Below are 20111 nucleotides of genomic sequence, written 5' to 3' on the forward strand. Positions count from 1 at the left end.
AAACAGTTAATTGCTCTTTATGCCCAGGGGATGGTGAAAAGTGGTTTTACTTACCTGATCCTCCACTTCCACAAGCACCTTTGCACTGCTAGACTGTTCCCTGCAGCCTCTTCACCCCTGCACTACAGCAGTCTAAGTCCCTTTGACGTCAACAAGACAGATGCAGAGCCCATAGCACTGCATTGGATTCGAAAATGCCAAGAAACAGTCCATTGCTGGAGCAGAGGGGAGAACCTTTTGCCTTTGGAACAGATCAGGCTAGTAAAACTGCTTTTACCATTACTTTGAATAAACTAGCAGTTAACCCTTGGATTTTAGGTTTAAATTCTGCGGCATCAATGTCCATCTACAACCATATCCCATAGCTCACAACTTTTTGAGATGGGAATGAGGGACACCTATCAGCAAAAGCATGCAGGCATAGGCCACACCCCCTTAAAGGAGAATTGTACAAAAAAATAACAAGATTGGTTAAACCCACAAGTGCTTTTTTTTTTACCACTACTCTTCCTTTATATTGACTTTTGGAATTTACAAATGTAGCAATTTAGAAATCAGATGAAAGGTTTAGTGCTGGAAAACACTTTTTGATAGATAAAAGGTTCATTTTATATATATCTATATAGATCAGACCAAAATGAGCGACAAATGAGGAGGAATAAGGGACAGAGGGGTATTGGTCCAAATCAGGAACAGTCCCTCGAAATCAGTGACAGTCCCTCAAAATCAGGGACAGTTGGGAGCTATGATATCCCTCTGATACATTTCCTAGAGCAGATATATTGACATCACTGATAAATAATTTAGCATAAAAGTCTCTTCATCTGTAAATCCACTGAATGATTACTGCCTGTGCTAACACAATTACTGCAATTGGGTTTGCTCAGAAGACATTAACCTGTGACCTGTGTAGAATAGCAAATCCTTTTATCTATCCTTTTTTTTCAGCTATTAATTTGCTCAGAGAGCTATAGAAATAAGGACCTAAACCTGCTACGGGAATATGATATGATTTGAAGCTCATACTGCATGTATTAGTGTGTATGTGCACACCAGCACTTTTCTGTTTAAATACGTATTACTTGGTACTCACTGAATTCTCATTGGGTTAGGTAACGTGTGCATAAACACCCCCAGAGTGTTCCCCAAGGCAGTAATGCTATGGAACAGCCTGGTAGGCATTACCACTGTTCTGATATTTGGAGAGTAAGGCTCATTTTTGCTGGTACCCCCTAATGGTACTGAATAGTCTACAGTTGGGCCTGGATACAGAGGAGATGATAGCCCAGAGGGTATGAAGCTATATGCCTGGTGAGCAGGGCTGGTATCTTTGGGGAAAGGGTTGTGAAATGCATGCCTGTTTCTTTTTTTATACAAAAACTTTATATTTTTTTCACATGCACATTTTTTTGTAGTTCATATACATATTGCTAAATGCTTCATCTAGTGGTCATATATATATATATATATATATATATATATATATATATATATATATATATATATATACTTCCTTTTGTACACTCAGGCGGCCAGACTATTTTTGCAATTTTTCCTTTGCTTTTTTATTTTTCACTTATAGCTTTCAGAATTTGTGAAAGACCCAACAAACCATATATTTTCTGAAAGCACATGATCAGTAGAAAAAAAAGAAGGTGCTACTGATTTTTTAGACCCCACAGTATTTCCGCAAATGTTTATCGAACCAATATATTTGCACACAAAAACACTAAAACCATTGTTAGCAGATAAAAACAGCACATTTTAAAATATTCCTACTAAATTTAAAAGCTTAAAAGCTTGAGTTACTTAATGTAGCGATGACACTTTGGACAAAGTGTCTGTCATGTACAAATTTAGTTTTATAGGATGCACCGAGATTGGCTGTCAAGCTCATCAGAGATTGGGTGGGTTAGTCAGTTTAGCTGGGTGGCATATGTACAGCATTGAATTTGTTGTTGTGAAAACGCTAATGTTTGAATGTGTTTCCTTTCTTTTCCTTCCCCAACACCCATAAAAAAAAAACAACTCAGGCACCGTATAGTTTTCTTTTGAAAATAGGATAGTATTTTTCTCTCGTTGTTGCCTAGACGATGAGGACATCGTCTAAATAACTGGGGAGGGGGGGATGTTTAGCGATGAAACTTCGGACAAAGTGTCTGTCATGTACAAATTTAGTTTTTTGCCTCAGAACAGTAAAGGGCTTCTGAGGGTTAATTGTGTAGGTTTAACTTTGACATCAGTTTGGCTGGGCTGTGTTAGAATTCTGCCTGGTCATGTGTACAGTTAAGTGCACATGACAGGCTCAGAACCAGGCCTGGTTGGACGTTTTAGGTATCAGCTTTCCCGGAGCCAATCAGTGGGTGCGCCGGGCCCCACTGAGGAGTCTGGGGAAGGGTACTTAAGATGTTGAAGTCACGTGTTCTGGGTTCGTTCGTGAGGCCATAGCAGCCTGTACCTGAGACTGGACCGGGGTAGCCCCACGAGGGGTCCCGGTCATGGGAGTGTATGTCGCTCCGCAACATGCTTCGGTTGGTTAGCCCCAATAGACCCGCCTGGTCTGGGGTGAGGATCCGTCTGTTCCCGAGTCTCAGAACCGGCTGATCCGAGGCGCAGTAACTGAGGGAGGATTCAAGGCGTCTGGGTGCGCTCTCGGCTTGAAGGAGCACCACAGCTCGTGTAAGTGCCCAGGGGAGGACTCTTCGGAGGAGGGCCGAAAAGCTGGCATCATGAGAAGTGCCTGGTTCCTGAGTTGTGGAGGACACTGAAAAATTCACGTTTTTCCAGTACTGCCAAGGAAACAGAGAACGTTCCAGGTACTGAAGAAAAAGGTTCCTGTTCACTTCAGTTACAAGTTTTTCAAGGTCCAAGGTTTCACAAGTTCTGGATCAAAGTGCTGACTGCCATAATCTCTGGCTAGAGATTTGTTCAGCTTTGAAGCGCGAGTGGCTATTAGAGATTGGTGGTATTAGAGATTTTCTGATATTAGCAGTTCAAGGTGCCTGAGTTTCTTCACCCTTGCCCTCTGTTCCCATACGAGACTGTGTCGTTGGATGTTACCCCTGCAAATAAAAACCTTTTCCAAAGGACTTTTATGGTGTCAGCGTCCAAAGTTGTTGGATACTAACTCTGGGAACCCCTAGATGTGGAAGAACCAGCCAAGCGGAGGTAACCGGTAAGCCCAAAAGTTAAGGCCGCCCTGCCAAGGGTTATGGCCGCTACATAAATAACAAATATTTGTAACTTTTAAATTGCGCCTTTTTGCGAAATGGTGAAAAGTGAACAGATGCTAAAGTGTAAATATCAAAATTGCTCTAAAAATCTGAAGGTTTTAATTTTTCCCTTACAGCTTTCAGAATTTGTGAAAGTCCTCCAAAACCATATATTTTCTGAAAGCATATGACCTCTAGAATAAAAAGAAGGTGCTAATGATTTTTTTAGACCCTGCTGTATTTGCACAAATATATATCAAAGCAATATATTGGCAAAAAATACACTAAAACCATTATTAGCAGATAAACACACAGCTAATTTTACAAAATCCCTGCTAAATCCCTACTAAATATAAAATCTTAATCTGTATGGAGTTAATAAATAACAAATATTTGTAAATTTTTAATTGAGCCTTATTGCAAAATGGTGAAAATCAAAAGTACCCAAAAATTTCTCTAAAAATCTGGAGGTTTTCATTTTTCACGTACAGCTTTCAGAATTTGACCCCTCAAACTAGACATTTTCTAAAGGCACATGACCTGTAGAATAAAAGCTTAACATGTATGGAGTTAATAAATAACAAAAAGTTTTAACTTTTACATCGTGCTTTTTTGCAAAATGGTGAAAATCGAACGTACGCAAAAATGTAAATATCCAAATTTCTCCAAAAATCTGAAGGCTTTCATTTTTCCCTTACAGCTTTCAGAAATTACGAAAGACCCCCAAAACCATATATTTTCTTAAAGGTTTTAATTTTTCCCTTACAGCTTCCAGAATTTGTGAAAGACCCCCAAAATCATATATTTTCTGAAAGCATGTGACCTCTAGAATAAAAAGAAGGTTCTACAGATTTTTTAGACCCCACGGTATTTGCACAAAGGTTTATCAAACCAATATATTGGCAAAAGATACACTAAAACCATTATTAGCAGATAAAAAAACAGCTTATTTTACAAAATTCCTACTAAATCCCTACTAAATATAAAATCTTAATCTGTATGGAGTTAATAAATAACAAATATTTGTAAATTTTTAATTGAGCCTTATTGCAAAATGGTGAAAATCAAAAGTACCCAAAAATTTCTCTAAAAATCTGGAGGTTTTCATTTTTCACGTACAGCTTTCAGAATTTGACCCCTCAAACTAGACATTTTCTAAAGGCACATGACCTGTAGAATAGAAAAAAAAATGCGACAGATTTTTTGGGGCCCGCAATAATTGCGCAAATGTTCATATCGCTATTTTCACTAAAAATACACTGAAATATGAGATCGTCACCTTGGAGGGGTGAGTGCAGGCGGGCCTGGGGGGGGGTCTTACTATGTTAGTGTTTTTTTTGTTTTATTTTTCCTTTTTTACCTTTTTTTTTTTTTACCCCATATCTCTTTTTTGAGACAGAGGAAGAGACTGAAGATAGTCCATTTTCTCTGCAGCACTTTACTTGAATGAATGCGGAATCTGTATAGAGATTCCATTCCAAGGCTCGCAGTTACAATATATCAGCTGTGTCAGTGGGCATATAGCAGCAATCAGTAATGATCGCTGCATGTGCCCTCTCTTTTACTAAGCCCTCCAAGCCCCAATTTCACCCATACCTGCACCGCTCACCCCTCTCTCCTCCCACCTCGCTCCCCAGCCTGACAGATCACAGAGATCAGTGCAGGGAGAAGCTGCAGGTGGCGGGAGGGGAAGGAGAGATGCTGCTTGGAGCAGCCATGGATCAGGGGTGCAGAGGCATTTGGAGGAGGTGATCTGGCTGGTGGGAGGGACCCCATGCAGCATGCAGCACCTGAAGCTGGTGGGAGTGGAAGAGGAGGGATGCCGGCTAATGATGGTGGCTGCAGGGAGCGTTTTTTTTGGGGGGGGGTCGGATTGGGTGGAGGGGGGTAATTAGTGCTGGTGGTGAAGAAGGGGGGTGAAGGGAATAGGAGAGGAGAGTGGGGGGCAGTTTTAGATGGAAGGGTGTGGCGGGGTGGAGAGGGTGTACAGCCTTTACTTGTAAGTGAACTCCATTCTATCGTTTTCAGCCAAGGAAGCTGCCATCTTTGCCTCTGTTTAACCAGTTCCCAACCGGTGCACGCCGATGTACATAGGCAGAATGACAGGGGCAGGCATATTGGCATACAGGTACTTCCATTTTTAAATGCCGCCCTGCCATCGCGTGCGCGCCGCCGCCGGCACGCTCGCATGCCGGTCGGGACCCCCGCGAGTCTGGACGCGTGTCCCGCGGACTTGATCGCCACGGGGATACCCGTGATCGTCTCACGGGGCGGCTGAATGGGGAGATGCCATTGTAAACAGCATCTCCCCGTTGTGCCTAGCAACAAGTGACGCTGATCTCTGCTCCATGTGATCTGAGCAGAGATCAGTGTTCACTAACACAAAGCCCAGCCCCCCACAGTTAGTAACACGCCCCTAGGAACACTTAACTCCTACACTGCCACCCCCTGGTTAACCCCTTCACTGCCAGTGTCATTTACACAGGAATCAATGCATTTGTATAGCATTGATTGCTGTATAAATGACAATGGTCCCAAAAATGTGTCAAAAATGTCGGATGTGTCCGCCACAATGTCGCAGACATAATAAAAATCACTGATCGCTGCCATAAATGCCATAAAACTAAAAACTATCTCCTATTTTGTAAACGCTATAACTTTTGCGCAAACCAATCAATAGTCACTTATTACGATTTTTTTTACCAAATATATGTAGAAGAATACGTATCAGCCTAAACTGAGGAAAAAAATGTTTTTTTATATATTTTTGGGGGATATTTATTATAACAAAAAGTAAAAAATGATGCGTTTTTTTCAAAATTGTCACTCTATTTTTGTTTATAGCACAAAAAATAAAAACTGCAGAGGTGATCAAATACCACCAAAAGAAAGCTCTATTTGTGGGGAAAAAAGGACGTCAGTTTTGTTTGGGAGCCAAGTTGCATGATCGCGCAATTGTCAGTTAAAGCGACGCAGTGCTGAATCGCAAAAAGTGCTCTGGTCTTAAGCCAGCAAAATGGTCCGGTCTGAAAGTGGTTCATCTTCAACTGTTATGATGCTGTACATGTGATCAGTTATGACACCAGCCATTGGATGGTTTGACAGTTTGGTTGGGAGCACAACCAATGGGAGTGTTACATTTCTGGCATGTGCCGGAAATTAAACTGTTTTATGGATGGGTTTACTTCTGCTTTAATGACTGCAAAGTTAAAATGAACCTGTAAAGACCAATGTATGGGAGCTACCATTGCTGATTTGTGACTACCAGGTTTTTCCTATTGTTTGCCTATATATTGTAGCATTCTTTTGCAGCAAGAAAGCTTCAATACTTTATGCATCAGCAAAAAACTCTGCTTTAAAACAGAGATATGGCTAAATCTTTTGTTGGCTATACTTCTGGTCACACTTATTTTTGTTTTCCTGTGACCTAAGATCAGCTGACAGTGGGCTATTGTCCTCTATCAGCTGTTGTGGTGGAGCCACTCCAGGCTCTTGAAAGATCCACCCAGTTGCCTGATTGACAGCTGGCTCCATCTCTCAGTGAGTGGCTGAGAGCCATCGCCAACTGCACCTGCCCTCTTCCATTGAGTGCTGCAGGAGCAGAACGGAGAGCGGTGACTGACAGTCTCAACTCAGTGGTCATGTGATAGTTCAGTTCTCAGGCTTGGAGCCATCATGATACATCTGCAAAATCACACCGATGCTGAAGCATAGATGTAAGTATATACAGTATACTTATTGTTTTGAAAACCCCAAACTTCACCTTTAAAGTGGTTGTAAACCCCCGGGGGGAAGCAACCTGCAAGGCAAAGGCATAATGAGCTAGTATGCATAGCCTAGTATGCATAGCATACTAGCTCATTATGAGTAACTTACCTGAGAACAAAGCCCCCGAAGCGGTCCTCTGTCTTTATGTCTGCCGCTGCCATGGATCCCGGAGTGACTTCCGGGTCTCGCTGCTCCGGCGCTGTGATTCGCCGGAGCAGCGATGACATCACTCCCATGCATGCGCACGGGAGCTGACACTCGCGGCATATTGGCGCGATCTGTGGCCTGCCCAGTGTGCCTGCGCGCCGCTGTCTACGGCGCATGCGCCGTAGACAGCGGTGGCTGTCTTTTTGGAAATATCTCCTAAACCGTATAGGTTTGGGAGATATTTCTTGGACCTACAGGTAAGCCTTAATCTAGGCTTATCTGTAGGTCAAAGTGGTTTGTAAGGGTTTACAACCACTTTAAGCATGTAACCACTAATGCCGCGTACACACGTAGCAGACTATACGGTGGACTTAGTCTGGCGGACTTTCCGCCGGACTGTCCGCCAGACTTTCCGAACGAGCTACTTGCCCACACACGGTACTTTTGCAGCGGACTAATACAGCGTACTAAGTCCGCCGGACTATCCACCGTACTTTTGAAATGAACGGACTCGCCCACACACGCGGAGGAAAGTCTGCTCATTTTGAGCGTGTCTCCAGGTAGTCGGGACCAGCGAAGGAGGCATCGCTGGGCCCGTCACCTGGTATGGACTTAAAGGGGAATCCCTACGCCGCCCTCTTCTTCCGACTTCGGGGGTCTTGTCCCCCTCTTCGGGGGTCTTGTCCCCCCTCTTCGGTTCTTCTTGCCAGGCCACCGCACCTTCTTCGAGCTCTTTTACAAGCGGTGGCCCGGTCTTCTGTCACCGCTGCCGCTGTTGCCGCCTTCTGTTCTTCTGTTCTTCTCTTCAGGACATGTTGCCTCGTCGCTGTCTCCGGTCACAATGACAGAGACACGGCGTGCAGCGACTTATATAGGGACATCGCCGGATGATGTCCCCGCCCATTATGATGTCACAGTCCCAGCGGACCGCTTGTAAAAGAGCTAGAAGAAGGTGCGGTGGCCCGGCAAGAAGAACCGAAGAGGGGGGACAAGACCCCCAAAGTCGGAAGAAGAGGGCGGCGGCAAAGAAGAAAGCTGGGCTCCTCCGCTAGTAAAAGAGCTAGCAGGAGATAGCGGAGGAGTCCGGCGAGAAGACCCCCGAAGACGGAAGAAGACCCCCGGAGCTGTGCAATAAACTATTTTAACCCTTGTGTGTTGTGTTTTTTTACATTTTTTTCCACAGGTGAATGGGAAGGGGTACATTGTACCCCATACTCATTCACATAGGGTGGGGGGCCGGGATCCGGGGGCCCCTTATTAAAGGGGGCTCCCGGATTCCGATAAGCCATCCGCCCGCAGACCCCGACAACCAACGGCCAGGGTTGTCGGGAAGAGGCCCTTGTCCTCATCAACATGGGGACAAGGGCACGCGGCCTGGTACGGCTCAGGAGGGGGGGGGGCCCTCGCTCGTCCCCACCCCCTTTCCTGGCAGGCCGGGTAGCGTGCTCGGATAAGGGTCTGATATGCACCTAGGGGGGGACCCCCACGCCGATTTTTCGGGGTAGGGATTCCCCTTTAAGTCCATACCAGGTGACAGGACCAGCGACGCCTCCTTCGCTGGCCCCGGCTACCTGGAGACGTGCTCAAAATGAGCGGACTTTTCTCCGGGCGGGAAAAGTACGTTCATTTCAAAAGTACGGCGGACTGGCACACACACGGCCGTACTGTCCACCAAAATGCGAGTCCGGCGGACAGATTGGAGTGCAAAAATACTTTCTTAGTCCACCGGACTTTTGAGTAAAAAAAGTCCGCTGGAGCCTACACAGGGGCCGAGTCCACCAGACTTTTCCACCGGATTGTTTGATCGTGTGTACGAGGCATAAGAAATACTTTGTAACATTTATATCCCTCTAGTGTGAGGTTTGGGAATAACTCCTTGCAACCCATCAAAATGCCATATTTTATTCTCTGCAAAATGTCATGTTTGATCATTTTTATCAATTCCAGCAATCGTTTATTCAGACGGAGTGTCTACGCTGTACGTACACTAATAAACAGTAAATGACTCAACATGAAATGATACAAGTCACACAAAATAGTTTGTGTAGAATTGTCAGTAATCCTGATCCTACAAACCACCTACTGACAAAAAATAGGCCTGGGCATTTTAGACTAAGCGGCCAATTTTTCCTGGGACCGGGTGGTGTCGTTGTCAATCACACTGTAATGTGCAGGGGACACTGTGATATAATGGGGACTGCACTGTAAAAGGGCACTGTAATGTTACAGTGCCCCTTTACAGTGCAGTCCCCTTTATATTACAGTGCCCCTGCAATCATGCCCCCCTTTTCTCTGCAATCACAGTGCCCCCTTTTACTCTCTGCTCACTGTGCAGATCTCCAGCTCCTCTTGCCCCCTTACATCAGAGTCCGCACAGAGGTCCCCTTACATCAGACCCCCCTTACATTAGACTCCCCCTTACATCAGACACCACTTACATCAGAGCCCCCTTACATCAGAGTCCACACAGACCCCCCTTACATCAGAGCCCCCGTACATCAGAGTCTGCACAGACCCCCCTTACATCAGACCCCCCTTACATCAGACTTCCCTTACATCAGAGACCCCTTACATCAGAGTCCGCACAGACCCCCTTACATCAGAGCCCCCTTACATCAGAGCCCCCTTACATCAGGGTCCACACAGAGCCCCCTTACATCAGAGTCCGCACAGACCCCCCTTACATCGGAGCCCCCTTTCATCAGAGTCCGCACAGAACCCTCTTGCATGAGAGTCCACACAGACCCCCTTACATCAGAGTCTGCACCTAGGTCCCCTTACATCAGAGTCCGCACCTAGGCCCCCTTACATCAGAGTCTGCACCTAGGTCTCCTTACATCAGAGTCCGCACAGAGCCCCTTACATCCGAGTCCGCACATATCCCCTTATATCAGAGTCCACACAGACCCCCTTACATCAGAGTCCGCATAGATCCCCCTTACATTAGAGCCCCCTTACATCAGAGTCTGCACAGACCCCCTTACATCAGAGTCCGCACAGACCTCCTTACATCAGAGTCCACACAGACTCCCTTTGCATCAGAGCCCCCTTACACCAGAGTCCGCACAGACCCCCTTACATCAGAGTCCGCACAGACCCTCTTACGTCAGAGTCCGCACAGACCCCCTTACATCAGAGTCTGCACAGACCTCCGTACAGAAGAGTCCGCACAGACTCCCCTTACATCAGAGCCCCCTTACATCAGAGTCCGCACAGAGCCCCCTTATATCAGAGTCCGCACAGAGCCCCCTTACATCAGAGTCCGCACAGAGCCCTCTTACATGAGAGTCCACACAGACCCCCTTACATCAGCATCTGCACAGAGGTCCCCTTACGTCAAAAATCCACACAGAGGTCCCCTTACATCAGAGTCCGCACAGAGGTCCTCTTACATCAGAGTCAACACAGAGGTCCCCTTACATCAGAGTCCGCACAGAGGTCCCCTTACATCAGAGTCTACACAGAGGTCCTCTTACATCAGAGTCCGTGATAATAATCAGTGTTCACTTGTAAAAAGTCATTGTTCAAATCATTTGGTGGAAGGGGGGTTATGGGGTGGGGTTGTTTTTCAGGGGTCATGTCTAGTCCATCAGTTCCAGCGAAGGGAACTCTTATGCCGTGTAAAGGTCTGATTGAATCATTTCATCGGATATTCCGATCATCTGACTTTTATTTTCAAAAATTCAGCGGACCTAGAAATAGAACATGTTTTAAATCTTTCCAATGGAATCAATTACTATCGGGAAAACCGTTTGTCTGTATGATATTCCAACGGACCAAAAACAACACAAGGGCGGCTATTGGCTACTGGCTATTGAACTTCCTTTTCTAGTCCCATTGTACATCATCGCGTTCTAAATGAATGGACTTTGGTGTGATCATGTGTAGGCAAGTCCGTTTCAGCGGAACTCCATCGGAAAGACCGCCAGAGTTTATTCTGATGGAAAAAACGGTCGTGTGTACGCGGCATTAAGGTTGTCAGTATACCAAGACATTTTGGGAACAGTTTGGGGATGGCCCCTTCCTATTCTAACATGACTTCACACCAGTGCACAAACAAGGTCCATAAAGACATGGATGAGCGAGTTTGTGGTGGAGGAACTTGGCTGGCCTGCACAAAGTCCTGACCTTCAACCTGATAGAACACATTTGGGATGAATTAGAGCAGAGACTGTGAGCCAGGCCTTCTCGTCCACATCAGTGCCTGACCACACAAATGTGCTTCTGGAAGAATGGTCAAACATTCCCATAGACACACTCCTAAACCTTGTGGACAGCTTTCCCAGAAGAGTTTGAAGCTGTTATAGCTGAGTGGGCCAACTCAATATTGAACCCTTTGGACTAAGACTGCGATGACATTAAAGTTCATATATGTGTAAAGGCAGGCGTCCCAATACTTTTGGTAATATAGTGTATCTAGCTCTCTATCCATCTATCTAATCAATAATGATAATAAAGGTATGTAATGAAGTCTATGCGGAGACAAAAACTTATCTATCTATCTATCTATCTATCTATCTATCTATCTATCTATCTATCTATCTATCTATCTATCTATCTCAGTATATCCAAAGAGAAAGGATAAGACACAAGTACTCTTGCTCTTTTTCTTTCCTTATTCAATCTTGTACAACATTTGGTACATTTGAATAACTGTTTTGGGCGTCCCCAGCTTTTCTTAAAGTGGAGCTTTAAGGCCTCCCCCAAATGGTATTTTTTGTTTTGGGGGGGGGCACCTAGGTGAACTGAGTGGAAGTTCTCCGCTCCCCCTTCTTCCCTGCTGTCATCTAGGACATGTCACAGGTCCCAGAAGATTGTGGGACCATTCACAATGCGCAGCATGTCTTGCACATGTGCAGTGGACACCCAGCTGTGAAGCTGCAAGTTGTCATAGCCGGGTAACCACAGTTGAGATGCCAGCGCCGGGAACTGAAGAACGATGAAGGGATGGCTCAGGTGAGCACATAGCTGGATCTGTTTATTAAAAGTCAGCAGCTACAGTTTTTGTAGATGCGGACTTTTAATAAACACAGAAATGACCAGAGCTCCGCTTTAGAAAATTGAAAAAAGTTTTTCCTCTGTAGAGGGGACTTTCAAGTACGATGAGTCACCAATGAATTATAAAGCGTATATTAAAAAATATCATTTTTAATAATAGTATTAAAAAACATGAGCACATACAAGATGAAAGGACAATCCTATACACAAATCTTTATAGGAAGCAGGAAAATACATCATACATGTTAAATTGTACATCAAATGCAAATCACACTTATTCCACTGCACTATGAAATAATGCAGCAGCTATACCCAACGCGTTTCAAGACTTTGCTTATGTTGCTTTCTCTTCCTCAGGGGTGTGTGCGATTAACGCAAAACATATACGTCTGCAATCCAACAAGAATAAGTTACATACATATAATGTCCTAACAAGAACACTTTATAGTCATTATGCATTATCTAATTCCATTAACTATTGTCTGAGAACATATGCACTGACCATACAAATTGTAGGTGTTCCAGCATCCAAATTCTTGTTTTATTTTTTAAAAACCAATATATGTATAATGCTCTGCTTTAAGTTCACAAGATGATTGTTGTAATGTTTCTTTTGTTGCACAAGAGTACTTGTGCCTTAATTCCTATACAGTATATACAATATATCACAAAAGTGACTACATCCCTCACATTTTTGTAACACTGAAGAAATGACACTTTGCTACAATGTGAAGTAGTGAGTGTACAGCTTGTATAACAGTGTAAATTTGCTGTTCGCTCAAAATAACTCAACACACAGTTTAATATCTAAACCACTGGCAACAAAAGTGAGTACAACCCTAAGTGAAAATGTCCAAATTGGTCCCAATTATTATTTTCCCTCCCCGGTGTCATGTCACTCATTAGGTCTCAGGTGTGAATGGGGAGCAGGTGTGTTCAGTTTGCTGTTATCGCTCTCACGCTCTCATACTGGTCACTGGAAGTTAAACATGGCACCTCATGGCATAGAACTCTCTGAGGATCTGAAAAAAATTGTTATTGCTCTACATAAAGATGGCCTAGGCTATGAGAAGATTTCCAAGACCCTGAAACTGAGCTGCAGCATGGTGGCCAAGACCATGCAGTGGTTTATCAGGACAGGTTCCACTCAGAACAGGCCTCGCCATGGTCAACCAAAGAAGTTGAGTGCACGTGCTCAGCATCATATCCAGAGGTTGTCTTTGGGAAATAGACGTCTGAGTGCTGCCAGCTTTGCTGCAGAGGTTGAAGGGGTGGGGGGTCAGCCTGTCAGTGCTCAGACCATACGCCGCACACTGCATCAAATTGGTCTGTATGGCTGTCGTCCCAGAAGGAAGCCTCTTCTAAAGATGATGCACAAGAAAGCCCGCACACAGTTTGCTGAAGACAAGCAGACTAAGGACATGGATTACTGGAACCATGTCCTCTGGTCTGATGAGACCAAGATAAACCTTTTTGGTGCAGATGGTGTCAAGTGTATGTGTGGCAGCAACCAGGTGAGGAGTACAAAGACAAGTGTGTCTTGCCTACAGTCAAGTATGGTGGTGGAAGAGTCATGGTCTGGGGCTGCATGAGTGCTCCTGGCACTGGTGAGCTACAGTTCATTGAGGGAACCATGAATGCCAACAAGTACTGTGACATACTGAAGCAGAGCATGATCCCCTCCCTTCAGAGACTGGGCCGCAGGGCAGTATTCCAACATGATAACGACCCCAAACACACCTCCATGATGACCACTGCCTTGCTAAAGAAGCTGAGGGTAAAGGTTATGGACTGGCCAAGCATGTCTCCAGACCTAAACCCAATTGAGCATCTGTGGGGCATCCCCAAATGGAAGGTGGAGGAGCGCAAGTTCTCTAATATTCACCAGCTATGTGATGTCATTATGGAGAGGTGGAAGAGGACTCCAGTGGCAACTTGTGAAGCTCTGGTGAACTCCATGCCCAAGAGAGTTAAGGCAGTACTGGGAAATAATGGCAGCCACACAAAATATTGACACTTTGGGGCCAATTTGGACATTTTCATTTAGGGGTGTACTCACTTTTGTTACCAGCGGTTTAGACATTGATGGCTGTGTGTTGAGTCATTTTGAGGGGACAGCAAATGTACACTGTTATACAAGCTGTACACGCACTATTTTACATTGTAGCAAAGTGTAATTTCTTCAGTGTTGTCACATGAAAAGATAGAATAAAATATTTACAAAAATGTGAGGGGTGTACTCACTTTTGTGAGATAATGTATATATATTTATATTTATTATTTGTAGTATATATTGTATTTCACACAATATTTGCACAGCTGTTCAAGCACAGTTACACATTCTTGTTCTCCTGAAATATAATGTCACTGCTGTAAAACAATAAATTACCATCCCGGACTGCCCTAATCAGAATATACTGCATATGGCTTACCATGAAATATAGATAGATAGATAGATAGATAGATAGATAGATAGATAGATAGATAGATAGATAGATAGATAGATAGATAGATAGATAGATAGACAGAGATGGAGGAACTCTACTTATTACAGATTCTTAGTAAGAAAAATGATGGAATGGTAGAATAAAGAAAGAGTAATGCCACATACACGTGACCCAACTTTCCGGCAGAAAAGGTCCGACGGACTTCCGACCAAATGGACTTGCCCACACATGAATGGATCAATGTCTGTTCATTTTGGACAAGATGATGTACGACGGGACTAGAAAAGGAAGTTCAACAGCCAGTAGCCAATAGCTGCCATTGCGTCGTATTTGATCCGTCGGACCAGCATACAGATGAACGGTTTTCCTGAAAGAAATTGAATCGGACAGATTTCAGACGTTCTATTTCTAGGTCCATTGGAATTTTTGAAGAAAAAAGTCCAATGAAGCCCACACATGATCGTAATATCCGACGGAATGATTCCGTCTGACCTTTTCTGCTGGAAAATCCGGCCATGTGTACGTGGCATAAGAGACAGCACAGTTGCTTGCTTCAGTTCTGGAACAAATCAGTGGGCAACATGGTGGTTAAGTGATTAGAACTTCCACCTGGCAGCACTAGGATGATCAGTTCAAATCCCAACCACGGCACAACCTGTTTAATCCCACAATCAAAAGACATGCTGGTAGGTTAATTGGCTCCTGTCTAAATTGGCTCTAGTAATGTATTAGTGTGGTGCTGATAGTAAGCATTTGCATGAGTATTTGTACTCGTGCAGATGCACTGACATTTTTTCATGCAGTGCGATTTGCATCCATACAAAATGAATGGGCTTAAATTGCACTTCAAAGAATAGCATGTGATTTGAACAGGAATACGGCGCGATTCCTTTCTGAATCACATGCGGTTTTCTCACACTGTTTTCCACACTGTGTGAACCCAGGCTTGTCATAGTGACTTCAGCCTGGGTTCACTCAGGAGCGGGGTGGGAAACCGCATGTGATTCAGAAAGGAATCCTTTTCAAATCCCAAGCAATTCTTTGCAGTGCGATTTGAGCTCATTCATTTGGTATAGGCTCAAATTTGCACCACACCACACTGCACTACATGACAAAAATAGGTATCAGTAATTGGTATTGGCAAGGAATTGAGGAAAAATATTGGTTCTCATACTCGCTCTGAAAAAACTTGTATAGGTGCATCCCTAATATGTATGAATGTGAGTTAGGGACCTTAGATTGTAAGCTCCTTGAGGGCAGGGACTGATGTGAATGTATAATATACACTCACCGCCACTTTATTAGGTACACCTTGCTAGTACTGGGTTGGACCCCCTTTTGCCTTCAGAACTGCCTTAAATATTCATGGCATAGATTCAACAAGGTGTTGGAAACATTCCCCAGAGATTTTAGTTCATAGTGACATGATAGCATCACACAGTTGCTGCAGATTTGTTGGCTGCACATCCATGCTGTGAATCTCCCATTCTGCCACATCCCAAAGGTGCTTTATTGGATTGAGATCTGGTGACTGTGAAGGTCATTGGAGTACAGGGACCTCATTGTCATGTTCAAGAAACCAGTTTGAGATGATTTGAGTTTTGTGACGTGGTGCATTATCCTGCTGGAAGGAGCCATCAGAAGATGGGTACACTAGAGTAATAAAGGGATGGACATGGTCAGCAACAATACTCAATGCTCAATTGGTACTAAGGGACCCAAAGTGTGCCAAGAAAATATCACCCGACACCCGGTGTGGTCTTTTGCTGAAGAAGCCCATCTGCTGCAAGGTTCCATGTATTGTGCATTTGAGTTACTCCTGCCTTTCTATCATCTCAAACCAGTCTGCCCATTCTCCTCTGACCGCTGACATCAACAGGGCACTTTTGTCCACACAACTGCTACTCAGTGGATATTTTCCCTTTTTAGACCATTCTCTGTAAATCCTAGAGATGTTTGCATGTGAAAATCCCAGTAGATAAGCAGTTTTTGAAATACTCAGACCAGCCCATTTGGCACCAACAACTATACCATGTTTAAAGTCACTTAATTCCCTTTCTTCCCCATTCTGATGCTCAGTTTGAACTTCAGCAAGTCCTCTCACCACGTCTAGATGCCTAAATACATGAGTTGCTGCCATGTGATTGGCTGATTAGCAATTTGTGTTATTAAGCAATTGAACAGGTGTACCTAATAAAGTGTATATGTAAATTGTACAATATATTTGTAGGGCACTGCTTGAATTGTTAGCGCCATATAAGTGCTTGTAATAAATAAAGTAAATAAACCTGTAAATTACAGTAAGATAATGGGGGTTATTTACTAAAGGAAAATCCACTTTCCATTGCAAGTGTATTTGAAAGTGCATTTAACCACTTGCCAACCGGTGCATGCTGATATACGTCGGCAGAATGGCATGGATAGGCAAATGGGCATACCTGTAAGTCTCTTTAAATTTGCCGTTGTGCTATCATGTGTGCCACGCCCCCCCCCCCCCCCACAGTTAGAAACGCGCCACAGAACACACTTAACCCCTATACTGCCACCTAGTGGTTAACACCTTCACTGCCAGTGTCATTTACACAGGAATCAGTGCATTTGTATAGCACTGATTGCTGTATAAATGACAATGGTCCCAAAAATGTGTCAAAAATGTCTGATGTATCCGCCATAATGTCGCAGTCATGATAAAGATCGCTGTTAGCCGCCATTACTAGTAAAAAAAAATATAAATGAAAATGCCATAACTATCCCCTGTTTTGTAAACGCTATTATTTTTGCTCAAACCAATCAATAAACGCTCATTGCCATTTTTTTACCAAAAATATGTAGAAGAATACGTATCGGTCTAAACTGAGGAAAAACATGTTTTTTTTATATATTTTTGGGGGTATTTAATGTAAAAAAATAATACTTTTTTTTTTAAACTGTCACTCTTTTTTTGTTTATAGCACAAAAAATAAAAAACGGCAGAGGTGATAAAATACCACCAAAAGAAAGCTCTATTTGTGAGAAAAAAAGGACGTCAGTTTTGTTTGGGAGCCACGTCGCACGACCACACAATTGGCAGTTAAAGCAACGCAGTGCCGAATCGCAAAAAGTGGTCTGGTCTTTGGCCAGCAAAATGGTCCGGGGCTTAAGTGGTTAAAGTGTACTTGGAAGTGAAGTCACTGTAGATCGAGGGGGACATGCAAGGAAAATAAAAAAAAAACAGCATTTTAGCTTGCACATGATCGGATGATAAAATCAGCAGAGCTTCCACTCATTTCAGATCTACCTCTTAGATTTAGAGGGACTGCACTTCCAAGTGCACTTTCAATGCACTTTCAAGTGCACTTGCAGTGCAAAGTGGATTTGCCTTTTGAAAATAACCCCCATTGTCTGTATATCTGAAAGGGAACAAAGTTGATATAAATACATAAAACACATACATAGATAGAAACATTAAAATACAGGACAATGTGTTTCTATGTAATAAATAAAGACAATGAAAAGTGTCCTTTAGGATCAGACATGATCAGAGAGGGTGGAGCAGTGATTCTCAACCAGGGTTCTGTGGAACCTTAGGTTTCTTCCAGAGGTTGCTAGGGGTTCCTTCAGCTTTGGGCCATCTCTGACTCTTGGATAAGTTCCCACTGACACCATTGATCTTTTTAACTATCTGTTAGGCCTCTTTCAAACGGCCGATCCGTTCAGGTCCGCCTGTCAGTGTTTCAGGCGGACCTGAACGGACGCTTCATAGACATCTATGGAGTGTCGGATGTCAGCGATGACATGTCCGCTGACATTCGACCCACTCCGATCCGAAAAAGTGTGACGGAGGAAAAATCTACCTACTCTGCGGTCCGCCATCATCCAATCTCCCATAGGGGAGAGTGGCGCTCTGACAGGTCAGTCCCTGCACAGTGTGCAAAGATGGATCTGTCATCTGCCAGCTCAGTGGGGATCGACGGAGCGATCCGCAAGCGGATATCCACGGGGCAGATCATCACTGACCCGCCCCGTGTGAAAGAGCCCTAAGGATGTAATTCTTCCCAATGACCACAAGTGTAAGGACCATTCTTTCCACTGTCCATCACACTAATGTATTATGAGTTGTAGATTTCTGATTTTTAGCAAGGGTTCCCTGAGACTGGAGAACTATTTCAAGGGTTCCTCTGTGTTGAAAAGGTTGAGAAAGGCTGGGGTGGAGGGTAGACTTGTGCAGTGCTGGCTTCGAATGTGACATTTGCTGTCCAAGGTGCTGATCGCTGTGCTGGCGTTGGATGTGACATTCGCTGTCCAAGGTGCTGATCGCTGTGCTGGCTTTAGATGTGACATTCGCTGTCCAAGGTGCTGATCGCTGTGCTGGCTTTAGATGTGACATTCGCTGTCCAAGGTGCTGATCGCTGTGCTAGCGTTGGATGTGACATTTGCTGTCCAAGGTGCTGATCGCTGTGCTGGCTTTGGATGTGACAGTCGCTGTCCAAGGTGCTGATCGCTGTGCTGGCTTCGGATGTGACATTCGCTGTCCAAGGTGCTGACCACTGTGCTGGCTTTAGATGTGACATTCGCTGTCCAAGGTGCTGATCGCTGTGCTGGCGTTGGATGTGACATTCGCTGTCCAAGGTGCTGACCGCTGTGCTGGCTTTAGATGTGACATTCGCTGTCCAAGGTGCTGATCGCTGTGCTGGTGTTGGATGTGACATTCGCTGTCCAAGGTGCTGATCGATGTGCTGTGCTTCATCTCCTTAGTTTCCTCATATTACATTGATCCTGGAACAAATGAAAACATTTATTTAGGTGTCATTCTGCATAAGCCAATTAGAAGATCATCGGTGGGACTGTGAATGTGAACCCCCCATGCCACAAGTCTATTGATCTCCTATCGAGCAGTTGTAGAAGATCAGATCCACATGGAGTAGAAGTGATATTAGTGATGATAGGGCACAATTCATTATCACCCCCCCTTAGAATAAAAGCAAACCCCTGTGATGTGGTCTGATCACAAAGCACAGATCAAATTGCTTGTACAGGAAGACAGCTGAGATTTAGACACGTTAACAATCTATAATATTTTCATTTTGTCGCCATTAACATTGTGGTCTGGAGCAGAGAAAGCTTTTAAATCAATGACAATTTGATCAGAGAGATAACAAGGATAAAATAGATCCAATATGACGACTTGTCTCTGAGTCTTGATTCCAGTTCTGTAATCACAATGACTCTTTCATGGAAGGTGAAATTGACTCATTTGCCTTCATAATTACTTGAAATGTGTATTCATCAGGGGCACTGTAACTGTTCTAAGCTTAGAAAAAGCCTCCTTTCTGGGTAATAAAAATGAGCATTGTGCAAATGGAGCTTTATTATGCATGCGGATCAGTGCAACTTAATTGGTCTGTGTAGAGAGAATATGGCCAGACCTATTCATTTATTCTCCTGTCATAGTTGGGGGATCACATCCAAATATCCCCCCCCCCCCCAATTTGTCCTTAGGGGGGATACATCACAGTGCCTGATCATTTCATAAAACTGCCTGGACAGTAGTAATCAAAGG

This window comes from Lithobates pipiens, unplaced genomic scaffold, assembly GCF_037356315.1.
Source record: "Lithobates pipiens isolate NorthernLeopardFrog02 unplaced genomic scaffold, aLitPip1_a1.2 Scaffold_16, whole genome shotgun sequence".
Taxonomy (NCBI): Eukaryota; Metazoa; Chordata; class Amphibia; order Anura; family Ranidae; genus Lithobates; species Lithobates pipiens.